The sequence below is a fragment of the Buteo buteo genome, chromosome 3 (assembly GCF_964188355.1).
Source record: "Buteo buteo chromosome 3, bButBut1.hap1.1, whole genome shotgun sequence".
Taxonomy (NCBI): domain Eukaryota; kingdom Metazoa; phylum Chordata; class Aves; order Accipitriformes; family Accipitridae; genus Buteo; species Buteo buteo.
Window position 1 is genome coordinate 29,900,648 of NC_134173.1, and position 14,382 is coordinate 29,915,029.

Sequence of the window (14,382 nt, forward strand, 5' to 3'; positions counted from 1 at the left end):
GCTATAATCTTTAATTATACCCTAAGTAGTGGTAAGGCAATATTGCTATATCTTGCATGCTGAGAAGCATAGTTTTTTGCATTCCATTTTTTTCCTCCTAGTTTATTTAAAAATACTACAAATACAATCAGACAGGTATTAAATATATCATCTACAAGAAGTAGGAAATTTCTGAGGGAAAAAAAGAAGTCGTTTATTTTTCATTATTTTAAAATTCACAACGTTATTGTTTTTAAAATGTGAACATACTATCTAAACAGACTAAGTAAGCAACAGTCTATCTAAATAGACTGTCTGAAATGGAAATAAAATGAAAACTGTGAAGAAATGAAATTTGGCAGCAGTGAGACAGAAAAATCCTGTATTTCTGAAAGAAATTTCTGGCTCATGAGGTAAATGTTAAGTCCAAGTTCCTCTGTCAACAATGTATCTTTTTCTCCTGAATCCTTTTTTTTGAGATCTGCGAGACCTTTTCTTTTCGTCATCAAGGCTGAACAATTCTGCATGTTGGAGTCTGCATACATGAGATGTTGTATGGACTGATTTTCAAAGGAGAACCAAGAAGTGCATGCTTAGTAAGAACAAGTAAATGTAGATTCAGGAATTTGTGTCCTATAATCTTTCTTTAGTTGAATTAGACTGGCACAGGATGAAAACGATTTGACAGATTAGCTAAAAATGAAAGAGCAATGCAACATTTAATTCTTGTATTTCCACTGACATTTTTTCTGCTTACATCCAATTTCAGCATTTTTGAAACAATTCAGAGAAAACCTAGCAATCTTGCTAGTATTGTCTGTAGCGTATTAAGTCTTGCTGTAGAGGAAAGCGATGTTAGGATGTTATATTACATCTACTGTTGATTGGTAGCTGTGGTCACTCAGTTCCCTGCAGGCATAACAAGTAATCCACAAAACAGCTGTCTCGTGCACAAATTGACCATACCACATTGTTTTGATTATTGAGTTTGGCAGAGACAGCTGATGGAAGTTGCAATGCATTTTCAGTAAGCACTTATGGCTACATGTTCAGAGGATTCATTTTAATTCCTTCATTTATCTGTTTTTGATAAAGCCTGAGTGCTTATGCAATAGCAGGGATTTTCATCATGGCAGAAATGCTTTATAAGGTAGCATTATATCATTCCATATGACCTCAGTTAACTTGCTGTGGCCATATTAGTGGGCATAGTGACAGCTTATATTGCAAGCTTCATGACTGATTGCTGATGCATTTCTTTTGGCTCCTTCATGGACTCTGTGTGGTCAAACAAATTGAAAGGAATATATTTGATAATTTAGGAGCTGGTTGCAAAACCTCTGCAATACTGGAGCACATCAAGAGGATACCAGGTTCATAAGTATGATTAATCTACTGATTGATTGTATGGTTCAAATGCACTCTTATGCCTTCAAAACTTGGAGTTTTACTGACCCAAAAACAGTATAATAATCACTGCTTGTTTACAAATCTGACAAATTTAGCTATGCTTTTACTAATATCATTGTTGGCCTACTGTGGAAGACAAAAATTCAGATGTGGGTACAGGTTCAGATTTTGACACCTTCATCCTAAAGTTACCAGGGAGTAAAAGAGTAGATATTGAAGAACAGTGAAATTACTTGCAGCATGACACCTTATGGAAATGTAGAGCAAAAAATAATTTTTTCCTCATAATATTAGTATCTTAGATACATTTCTTTTGCATTTTCATAAGGTAAATAGAAGCTGTGCAGCTAACTATTACCGAAAGGAAAGAAAAGAAAATCGTTGTGGATTACAAATTGACTTATCTATAAACTGGCAAATCTAGAAGAGATAATCTTCCTTTAATATTGAAGTAGACCACCTCAAATTTCCTCTCTAGAGTTCAGCACACTGTGAGTTATTTATCTGTTCTTGGAAAACATGGGGGGGAGGGGGGGGAGCAAACCTACAGTTGTCCAAGTATTGCTAATAAATTTAACAGGAAAGTACTTCACTGGACTTCATAAAATAATAGCTGACAATGAATGTAGGGCAAGGACTACTGAAAAAAGTACTTCAAATGTGAATCCACATTCCTGGCTCTAAATCACCTCTTCACTGTCTGAAATAAGACTTGGACATCATTTCAGTTAAAAACTTTCTTCAGCGTATCTTGGCAGTACAAAACAGTATCAAATTTTAATGGCCTGAAAGTAATCTTGAAGATATTATTAAGTCATCAAATACATGAACAATACAGAATCATTCTAGTGACCTGTCGCGGTTTAATCCCAGCCAGCAACTAAGCACCATGCAGCCACTCACTCACTTCCCACCACCCAGTGGGATGGGGGAGAGAATTGGGAAAAAAAAGTAAAACTTGTGGGTTGATTCAAGAACACTTCAATAGAACAGAAAGGAAGAAAATAATAATGATAGTAATAACAATAATAAAATGACAATAATAATAATAAAAGAATTGGAATATACAAAACAAGTGATGCACAATGCAATTGCTCACCACTTGCCGACCAGTGCCCAGTTAGTTCCCAAGCAGCGATCCACCCCCACCCCCCGCCAGCCAACTCCCCCCAGTTTATATACTGGGCATGATGTCACATGGTATAGAATATCCTTTTGGCCACTTTGGGTCAGCTGTCCTGGCTGTGTCCCCTCCCAGCTTCTTGTGCCCCTCCAGCCTTCTTGCTGGCTGTGCATGAGAAGCTGAAAAATCCTTGATTTACCATAAACACTACTTAGCAACAACTGAAAACATCAGTGTGTTATCAACATTCTTCTCCTACTGAATCCAAACCACAGCACTATACCAGCTACTAGGAAGAAAATCAACTCTATCCCAGCTGAAACCAGGACATGACCCTAGTCATAGAGAATATGTTGATAATATTGCCAGGTCATTCCATCTTGTGGTTTAGAAGGTTTGGGATTTGCCGTCAATGAATGACGTGTAATCTCTGATCTGCTTCTCCCCTTCCCCTTCTTGTACTTCCTCTTCTGTTCCATCTATGTTGGGGAAATTGTCCAACTTTAGCCTTATAGCAGTTTTCACAATTAGAAAGTTTAAGGGGCCTTCATCAATGTTTATATTTGACTAACCATCTTCCTCCATGATTTTGCAAAACCAAAGTTTTGCACCATGAAAACATTATCAAAGTCTGATGAAAACGTTGACACTGAAACCTGAAGGGGCAGGTATTTAATCTGTAGCCCTCAAAAAGTGAAGAAACAAAGATTGCTTATGAATAACAGCAAAAGGTATTTGGATATATATTTGGATGAACAGGAGTGGTTATGGATAGAAGGCAAAAATATTTGGATGAATATTTTGAGATAAGTGAGTGCTGGAGCCTAATATTCTGAGATGCAAGTAGATAGGAAACTGCTGAATTACAAGAGATGAAGACAGTGAGATGGGTGCCTATTTATGCACTGTAAGCAAAGAACATCCAATAAAATTGAAACGAGAAAAAGACAAAAAGTGATTTACTGAATACAAAATTAACTTTGAAATTAATTTCCAAACTTGATCTTTAAAGCCAAAATGTATTAAATATAATGTGGACAAAATAAAACTATCTGCTCTAAAATGTAGAAAACATAAACTTCTACTGAAGTCTTTGTAGAGCAATAATCCATATTTGTTGGGTAAGGACTTTCTTCTAGAATCCCTGGAGGCATCTTCAGTACAAAATCTGAAATAGGTGGACATTTGATCTGTTTGACAAGTTCTGTGTTAAATGCCTTTTTTTTTTCTTTTTTTTATTTAACAACACTTCATATATAAAAGAATACTTTTTAAACTCGTGCTTATATTTTACTTTTAATACTGTTATTCCACTTTAACAGGCATTCTAACTATTTTCAGTCATAGAACTTGTCTTCCTGAACCACAGAATTGTCAGGGAATCTGTTCTTTGAAAACTGAACCAAAACCAGCTCTACAAGCACCAGAATGAGTAAAGCATAGTCTCCTGTAGTTTTGGATCTCAGCAATGAATGAAAACATCTGCTTATTTTCTTTCTGTTTTGTTTTTCTCCTGTGGCTGAGGTCTTTGCATGAGTTTCCTTCCATGTGGATTATCTGGTATTTAAGAATATTTGGAGTAATTCTAGACCTGTTTGTTCAGGTGGCACACACTTATACTTTTTACACTAGATGTTCTTTTTGCAGTATCCCTGTAGTTTCTTTAAAGCACTTAGGAATATGTTAAGTACAGTTGAAATTCCTGTGACTTAAGTCCCTAATATTTTTAGCACTTGATAATGCATTCCTCAGTTGGAAGCTTAGTAGATAAAGTTTCACAGTTGCTGCTTTCTCATCAAGGTCCACAGAAAAAAAACCAGTGCAGATGGTGTTGTTGCAAGCATTACAGCTATCACCGTTGAAGTCTATTCAGTCAGCATGTGTTGACTGATAAAATACATGCACCTGATCCTGCACATTTCTGTTGTTCCTTTCAGAGACACAGACTAGTCTAAACCTAATAATGAAGAGAAGCTATTAGGACATATCTTTGGTCTACTTACTCCAGTATCTTCAGTCATTTTCCTAATGTTGTGCATTGCTTTTTGGTGAACATTAAAAATTATACATAATACAATGAGAAAATTCTATAAAAACTACTCATATTAATTATCATTACTCATTTAATCTCTCCTTTTCTTTGTAAGTTGCCAGTTTACTTACTTTGGCTGTCACAAATGCTGAGGATTGATTAAACTCATGCAATAACATCTTGGTCTCTGCGGATTGCTTGTGGACTTCCTGCAGCAATTATTCTTTCTTAAAAGTTATATTTGTATAATTTGTTCTTTATTTTGTATGAGGCTCATCCAAGTCAGACAATATTGTTTCTTCTCCAAGACAGAAAATTTTCTAAATCAATAAAGACATTCAAGAGGGCCATCTTAATATCTTGACAGAATACTCAAATAAATCCATATTAATAACATTGTTTGTCAGGTCATATTCTTGCTCATCTTGCTGTTTGTTCTCTTTCCACAACAGTTCTTAGAAACCAGGCACACAAATATTCACAAACAGCATAAAAATAAAGTCTGGAAAATACCATAAAATCAGATGAACATATTTTCTTCAGACAAATGTTTACAAATTCTATTTTCCTGTTATCTGTCCATTTCTTGAAACAGGAAAATACAGAATGAAAAAGTCAAAACTGTCTCTTTCTTCTCATGTTAAAATGCTACTTTAAAATACATTTTAAAAATAGATATAATCTCAGTTTACTGACATAACCAGAGGGCATGTATTTCTCAGCATTTTGAATTCCCACTTAAATCATGGGCTGTACAGTTCTGATCAAGAATGTCTGTTAATGGTCACAGTTGTATATTGATTCAGAGCATTGCAAAATGTATATGTAAATATATGTTCACCATTCATGCCATGTTATTCACAAAAATAAGATAGTGGTATTCTGCTCCTTTACTGACCAACATTACAAACATACTGAAAATGTTGCTGTGAAATACAAGATATAGATAAAATAGAAAGATAATAAATTCCAAAGAAGCATCAGAATATAAAGAAAATAATAAAAACTGAGTGAATTATATACCATGAATAGTAAAATTTAACTATTTTAAGAACATCTGTAAAACAACCTTTTTTTTTTTTTTTTGCTTAAGCTTTTTGTGAATAGTGCATAATGTTTTTTAAAACTGAAATTGAATGTTTAATAGCTTTATTTTTAGTTTGGATCATGTTGTGTTTGCTCTATATGTAGACTTTTTACATGACTCATTTTCTCAGAACTATGAAGATTGTCTTTTAAGACTGTAGGAGATAATTTTAACAACTACTTGTTATCGATGTCCTCCATCAGTTATGATAGGTAGTGCCATCTTTTTTGATTACACAGCAGATGCAAAGCATAATCAAAGTATTTTTAAGCCAAACCAAATGTTCTTATTAAATGTTTCAGAACTGTTCATTCATTAGTATCAGTCACAATAATGCAGTATAACTTATAAAAACATACTTTCTTTCCAGTGAATTGATTAAATTGTATGTTTTTTTTCAGGTAGCACAGTGAATGACTTATATATCCAGGAGAAAAGCAAACAATTTTGTTCTTATTGACTAACTGAAAAGCTTAAAAATGAAACAATAAAATAAATAAAAGAATAAAAAAAAAAAAGAAAATATCTGTAGCTGTTGGACCAGATGATGGGAACACTAGCAATCACAGGCTTTTCCAAGCAGACAAGTGTGAATATATAGAACCAGAAGGTATTGGAAGCAGATTTGAAAACAGACTTATTTCTGCCATATAGCTTTCAGAATAGCCTTTTGATATATTTCAAAGCAGTTTTAAAAGTATACATGTACATTTATCCCCATTTACACAGTAGATGTTTGGCCCTTATGGAACACCGTTAATGTTTCATACCTTAAATAGAAACACTCCATCATATGTCCGCCTCTAGAGCCCAAACGACTCTTCCTCCCATCCTTTCCTCAGATATTTCCGCATTTTCAGCTGAAATATCAGAGTTTATGCTGCATGTAGCAGTATGCAGAAAATGAGTAGGATCACCACCCCCAAAAACCATCTCCCACTAAATCGTTCAACAGGGCAAAGGAGACATCATTTTTCTACCCCTTCAGCAAACAAACCTGAAAAACCTACATGACCAAAAGGACAGAAATAACAGTCAGGCCCTGATAAAGCGTTTATGAACAAAGCTGAGCAGAAGCTTTGTTCATCATTCCAATTTGTTCCAGACAGATCCAAAGACCTTTAATATGGATTTATACCCAAATATAAGAGGATGATCAGAAAGTGAGTCTGAATTATAATTTGAAGACTAGAGCTGAAACAGTTTTAAGGTCTTTGATTCTAGTCCAAGGTCTTAACCTTTAGTCTGGAGGGGTAGTTCTGGTTGTACCTTCTCCACAGGAGGAACTGCTCATCAGTGAAATGTATAAATTGTTAAAAAGTTCCTTAATGCCATTGCATACATCTAATACCTTTTTTTTTTAAATCAGGAACATGAACCAAAACTGAGGTGTACCCCAGCCCAGCTACACTGTCTACATGATCTGAAAATGAGGATCCAAATCCCTTTAGACACCTACTATTTGACTGGGGAGAATATCTTGTTCAGAAATACAAATAAATTATGATCCTGGTGGTGTAGCACTGGTAAAAGAAAACTAGCAGAGAGACAAGAAAACTTTTTAGTGTATGTGTCTGTATTGCAAAAATGTTGAATTCATATAACTGAACTAAACTGTTGCTCTTTGCAATGGTTTTTTGTGAAATGTGATTAGTATAGCATATGTTTGAACGAATTACACCCCAAATGCATTCAACTGTTGAGATTGCAAAGTACAGCTTCCCATGCCTTCATATGTTGAGCAATAGTTTGATTTTTCCTCCCTTTTCTTTGTCGTGGTTTAAGACCAGCAGGTAACGAAGCACCACGAAGCCGCTCGCTCGCTCCCCCCCCCCGCCCCTTCCCGGCCACAGTGGGATGAGGAGAAAATGCAAAGGCAGGCTCCTGGGTCGAGGCAAGGACAGGGAGGGATCACTCACTACTTATGGTCACGGGCAAAAGACAGGCTCAACTTGGAGAAGAAACAAAATCAGTTTCCTTTACTACCAATCAAAAAAACCCAAGGATATTAGGAAGTAAAACCCAAACCTTAGAACACCTTCCCCCCAGCCCTCAACCCCACTCCCGGTTCTCTCCACCTCCTCCCCCCGGCGGCGCAGGGGAACAGGGGAAGGGGGTTGGGGTCAGCTCCCCACACCTGGTCTCTGCTGCTCCTTCCTCCTCGGGGGGAGGAGGACTCCGCACTCGGTCCCTGCTCCACCATGGGGTCCCTCCCACAGGAGACAGTCCTCCATGAACTTCTCCAGCGTGAGTCCTTCCCAAGGGCTGCAGTTCATGAACTTCCCTGGCGTGGGTCCTTTCTATGGGCTGATCTTCAGTCACAGACTGCTCCAGTGCAGGCTTTCCCATGGAGTCACGGCCATCTTGGGGGGCATCCACCTGCTCCGGCATACCTCCTCCCCCTCCTTCCACACTGACCTCGGTGTCTGCAGAGGGGTTCCTCTCACATTCCAATCCCCCACTCACTGCAGGTTTCCCCTCTTAAATCTGTTCTCCCAGAGGCGCTACCACGGTCGCTGATGGGCTCGGCCTTGGCCAGTGGCGGGTCCGACTCGGAGCCAGGGGAACTTCTAGCAGCTTCTCACAGAAGCCAGCCCTGCAGCCGCTCCCCCGCTACCAAAAAAAAACCCCGCGCCACACAAACCCATAACATTTTTTTAATGCAGGTAACAAGAGAGACCTTTTCCCAAGCACTTCAAAGTCACATTGGACACTGGTGGTCTGAGATGAGCAAAACATACTGAGTGAAAAAGGCATTGACAAAATCAGAAATCAGTCAGACTGGTGATATTTTAAACTGGGTAGACAAGATTCAGGATCTGAGCATCTTCCACGTGACCTTATCTATAAAACTGCGAAGATTGTTGTTAATATTGAATAAAAGATTGCAGAACTCTCAAGGACACAGCAAAAATCTAACAGCCACCTCCATCTCACTCACTAATCTACAGGTGTACAGATGCACAATATTTTCTGAAGCAAAAGGAAATCATTGCAATATCCAAATGAAATTATCCTAACATTTTTGCCTAGCAGGCAAGAAAGTTAGCTTTTAGAATACTATGATACATCTACAGTCAAGGTGCATCACATCATATTCATATGATCAGTTTTACTCTACAAGAAAAAAGATCTAATCATAATATTTAATAGCTGTTTCATTGGTTCATACAATTAGACTGATTTGTGAATAAAAGAAAACAGTCTAGTTAATCATTCATCTTGGGAATACCCTTTCAGCTCTCTGACTTGTAATAGTTTGTATGAACTAGTGTTCTTAAAATTCTAAATGCAAAGCCTTCTTAAATGCCAAAAAAAAAAATTCCTTTGGTATTTTGACCTACTATTCTTCTCTTTCTTACTCTTAACTGTCATTTAGTGGGACTTCATATGATTAAAAATGGTACTGGGAAGCATTTTGGCAAAACTATTTATTATTTGTTTTATCTCAAGTCAATATCCCTGCAGAAACTAAAGAGTAACATCTTATTTTCTCTAGACACATATTTCAAGCTGATGTTTGGGGTTTTCAAAGCCTACAATTTCCAGGACCCCCTTATTTTCTAAGATATTTTAAGTGGCAAGGCATTCATTTTCTAAAAAAAAAAAAAAAAAGGTTTCCAGTTTTTATGCAGAAAGATATATTTGATGATCTTTGAAAACCATTGTAAGATTTCAGTGTGCAGCACTGACATCTACCAGAAGCAATGGTGCAAAGAGCCTTTATGCAAGTATAACGCTTAACAGCTCCAAGAACTGGGAAAGGGAGATAATGGAAGTATAACTTTTCAAAAACCATTCCCACTTTCATCATTCACATGAAACTTTATGAATCAGTACAGAATATATGAGTGGTGCGATGCACTGTTTCTGTCTCACACCCTCTGCTACCCAAATATAGCAATTCAACTAAACTGATGCTTTCAAAGTGTTTTGTTTCTTTGAGCAGTGCCTGAAATTCAGACCTTTCTCTGTGGGATGGCAAATTCATCACCAGTAGTATTCTCTTTCTTTGTTTGTGCTTTTGGGCATAGGCAACAAAATTATACCTGCCTGCAAAATAGTGTTTGCATTAGTCTAAAAAGGAGTTTTCGTCAGAGCAAACTGATAGAGCCATGATCCATCACGGAAGGCTTCAAACAAACTGCCCTTCATTGAATTCTATAATAGTCATAATAGTACTAAAATAAATTGTTTGGTTATTTAAGGTTTCTTCCCTTTGCCCAGCAGTAATTCACACCTTAGTAAGTCTTCAGCTTTAGCTCTCTAAATGTATTTCTGCCAGGGAGAGAACAGTGACTTGTCATCTGCATGCTTACAACCACAACTTCCCTCTAAGGATAGGGACATGCAAAGAATGCCATACATGAAATTAGGATTCCAAACTTGACAACAGATTGATACCTGTTTTTCCATAATTCATAGGTTAGTTCATCTTACTATTTTTTTCTAAGAAGCCTAATATTTTCTCTCATTATAGTGGCTGGGTTTTTTTTTAACACTTAGCAACAAATTAATTTTATTTTTCTTTTTTGTGATTCTTTTAAAACTGGGGTCAACATAACTAGATTTTCACATGCTTAAATTTATATAGTTGGTGCTGACATTAGTTTTATTGGCAGAGAATGGAGCTGTGCTAAGTGTGTATTATCTCAGTGGATATAAATGTGCATGATAGACTATTAGTGGAAAGATAGCAGAGGGCAAAGAAATTGAGTTAGAAATATACTTAAATACATCATGAGAAACAGGTAAATTCTTAAATTAGCAGGCAATTAAAATTAGTAATTATTCTAAAGTGACCAATACTGAACTTTTTTAGAATGTGCCTTTAACAAGAAAAGGGATATGAATAATCCAGTCTTGTTCACACTTAAAGACATTGCTTCTGTAGATAAACTAGTAGAGCATTAGCTTAAACTATTTCTTCAAATGGAATCAAATATATTAGCCAAAGGCCTTTTCTGCTAATACAGATGTAGTTACTCTAAGGTTTTTTTTGTTTTTTGGTTGGTTGGTAGGGGTTTTTTAACAGTCTATTAAGACCTTAAACCAAAAGATTTGTACTGAAAAAAAAAAAAAAATAAATTTTATAACCTTTGTCAGGTATGGCAATATATTGAAAATCTTTTTTTATAAATAATCTTACTAAATGTCTGCAAGGACAAGCCTGAACAGGTTCTAAAGCTACTCTTTTGGAAAGGTGAAAATATCACTCAGGGATATTATATATGTGTGCCTGTGAACACAGAAAGAGAACTGCAGATTTTCTGTATCAGAAGTGCAGAGAAATCTGAGCAGAAGAACAGAAAAAATAGAAAATAAAAATATTTTTATGCAAGCTTGGAAATCACTCTTCATTTCCTCTTAACGAAAAAAGGAACCATATTTTGTAGAAAACTGCATATGATTATCAGTTTTACGGCAAGTAAAAAAGCTTTCTCCATTCAAATAACTTGCATTGTAGACTAACTCGACAGAAATGCAACTTAGGGCGGATGTGGTAGGTCTTCTACCATTCCTTCTTTATTTAGAGCTGAACATGCGTTTCATGGTTATCTTTTGTGCAAAACAGTACTTTAATGATTACAAGTTCTTTTTTTGCTGAAAGTCAGGTCTCTGCACGCACCACCTGGCTCTGCAGCCTTTCCTTCCCACCCAGGGCCCTGGCTGGCTGTGCCCGAGGCCAGGACTGGCATGGCAGAGCTTGCCTCTTCTTGCTGGGGTACCAGGGACTGCACCCGTGCGGGCGAGGGCACTGCCCTGCTGGCCGTGCTCCCACCCCCGCCTCCCCACTCCCCCAACCCTGCGGCCAGCCCAGCCTGCTCTTGCTGCTTCCTGAGGACTCTGCTGCAATATGTGAAAACCTGAAATATGTGGCATCCCATGATGCCTGATGTTTTCAAATAGCACTGAACTACCAACATGCAGCTCGGTGCATGGCAAGGGAAAACAAACGTCATCAACCTAGGGTGGGTGTGCTTGGCAGCCTCCGCATGCACATCCAGTGGTGTTTCGCAAACCCCAGCATTAAGCTTAAAAGTGAATTTTTTTTTTTTAAAAAGATCCTTATGTGAAAAAGAAATTAACTGATCTTAGAAAACATCATGCTCACTTTCACTCCTGAAACTTCTTTCTAAGAGCAGAGTGGGTGACTTTATCCATAGCTAGGCAAATTGCAAAACGCTTGTTTTCTTTCTGCTCTGTCAAGATTGTTGCCCCAAGGGGTGATGATCATTACAAAACCTTAATGGTCATGTGGACAAAGAATTGCATTTTTGTATTGGGTCTGGCAGGGACAGAGTTCACTTTCCCCATAGCAGCCTTCATACTGCTGTGCTCTGCATTTGTAGCTCTAAGGGTGTTGATAACACACCGATATTTTGCCTACTGCTGAGCAGTGCTCACACAGCATCAAGGCCATCTCTCCAACCCCACCCCCAAAGGCCGGTAGGCTGGGACTGGGCAAGAGGTTGGGAGGGGACATAGCCAGGACAGCTGACCCAAACTGACCGAAGCGGTATTCCATACCATATGACATCCTGCTCAGCAATAGAAAGCTAAGAGAGAGGAGGAGGGCGTTTGTTATTAAGGTGTTTGTCTTCCAAAGCAACCACTAAGGATACTGAGGCCCTACTTCACAGGAAGTGGCTGGACATTGCCTGCTGATGGGAAGCAAAGAATAATTTTATTTGTTTGTTTCCTTTGCTTCCATGCATAGCCATCGCCTTCATTAAAGGCAGCACATGACCTTTATTAAACTGCCTATATCTCAGCCCAGGAGTTTTTAATCTTATTTTCTTCCCCTGTTCTGCTGAGGATTGGAGTGATAGAGTGGCTTGGTGGATACCTGGCAGCCAACCAAGGTTAATCCACCACACCAATGCAAACCATGTTATTCAAAACTGCTTGGCACATTGAAATAACTAAATAGTTTATCAGCATGGGGAAGAGGGTCAAGAAAACAAGCCAATCATGCAGTCATGAAGGAAATGGTCTTCAGTCCTTTTAAAGCAATAGAGACAGAAGCACAAAAAAACCCAAACAAAAAACCAACCAAATAACAAAAAAAACCAATCCCCCAAACCAAAATTAAACAAAAAATAATCAAATAAACAAAAACCCTAAGAAAAATCCACACATAAAACAGAAGAAAACAAGTTTTCATGAAAAAGCAGGAGGTGATAGATGAGATGGAATATGGAAGAGAATGACTCTGGACTTCATTAAGAAGTCTAATGTGAGCAGAAAGAGCAGGTGAGGACTATGAGGAAGAAGTACAGATATGTGCACTGTTGTTCTGTTATTCTGCCTACACCTGTATGTCTCCTGTGCTCTGTGAAGTGTAATTGTTTTACAAGCAGAAGTCTATGTGCTATACGCATCAGCTTCCATGACTCCTTGAGAAATAAACTATGAAACGAGGTTGAGTTTGCTAAAACTCATGCTTAGTTTTTTTGAAGATATATATTGATGTTAGACATGACTAAGATAGCTTGATAGTAGCTTTTCCTATTTTTATGAAGCCTTTACAACAGCTGTTTAATTTCCTCTTTGACTATATTTACATGCAGTCTTCTTTTGTATTCTGAGGCTGTGGGTTCTCACATCTTTTCAGTCTTCCCTTCTAAAAATCTATTACATACTGCTTCTCAGACCCTTTTCCAAGACTTTCTTTTCAGCCTCCCGCTGACTTAAAACAGCATTGTTGCAGCACCTTCAGTTATCTTCACTTAAATTCAGTCTTTCCTTTACAGAATTACTTTCCAGTTCACTTCTGTAAAGCAGAGATGCCCATCTCCTTTCTGAATTTTTAAATATAACTTTTAAGTTTCATGCTGAGCTTTGAGAAATACAACTGGATGCGCATGAGGAGGTTTCGATGCACTAAGTGTGCTCATCCTAGAATGATTCTTAGGTGCTGCTCAGCTTAGAGTGTCTTTGGGAAATCTTGTAGCCACATTGTGCTGCTAAAGTTTGGCACCTCTGCAGACTGAGGAACTTTATGAAGTTTAGAAGTTGTTTCTTTTCAATTTTTCAAGTTTCTGGAAGTCTGTTAGAGAATATTTTCTCCTGGTGGGTGTGCATTTGGTTTCCTTTGAATTAGTATTGTCTTCTTATTTTTGGCAAGCCACAACTATTTGGCCAAAATGATACCTTTTCATGTTCTTATTGGGATTTATCATTTGTCTGTAAATAACAATGCACTCTGAATTTATTTGGTGGGGTTTGGCGTTTGTTTTGTTTTGTTTTGCCTTTTTTTTTTGTAGCGAACGTGGTAGAAACACTATCCTGCTAATTGTGGATGTGACCTACAGAGCATCTGAATTCTTCTTTTATTTTTTGATCAAATCTTCCTAATTGATGCTTGAAATTCTGGAAAAAAAGCTTGCTTGCTGTTGTCCTCTTATTGTGAATTTATTTTCTATGCTCTTTAATTTGACATCTAAATCTCTGGTATCTTTATATCTTATCTAGTGTCTGAAGTATGTCTGACATAACTCAAGCTCAGTTAAGAATACAATAAGGGTCTTCAATGATGAAAAATATTGCATAGTTTTGCATCTTTGTCGGACAATCTAAGGCAATCAGCCATCTGGTGATTTCAGTTGTCATGTTCTAAGTAAGAGTTAGTCTGATTTTTGTTATGGGGTTGTAGCAACAAATGCTTTGTGCAATGAAAACCACCTCCTTTGAATAGAGTGGACTATCGTCATTTTAAAATATTAAATTTTCATTTCAGTTTTCTTT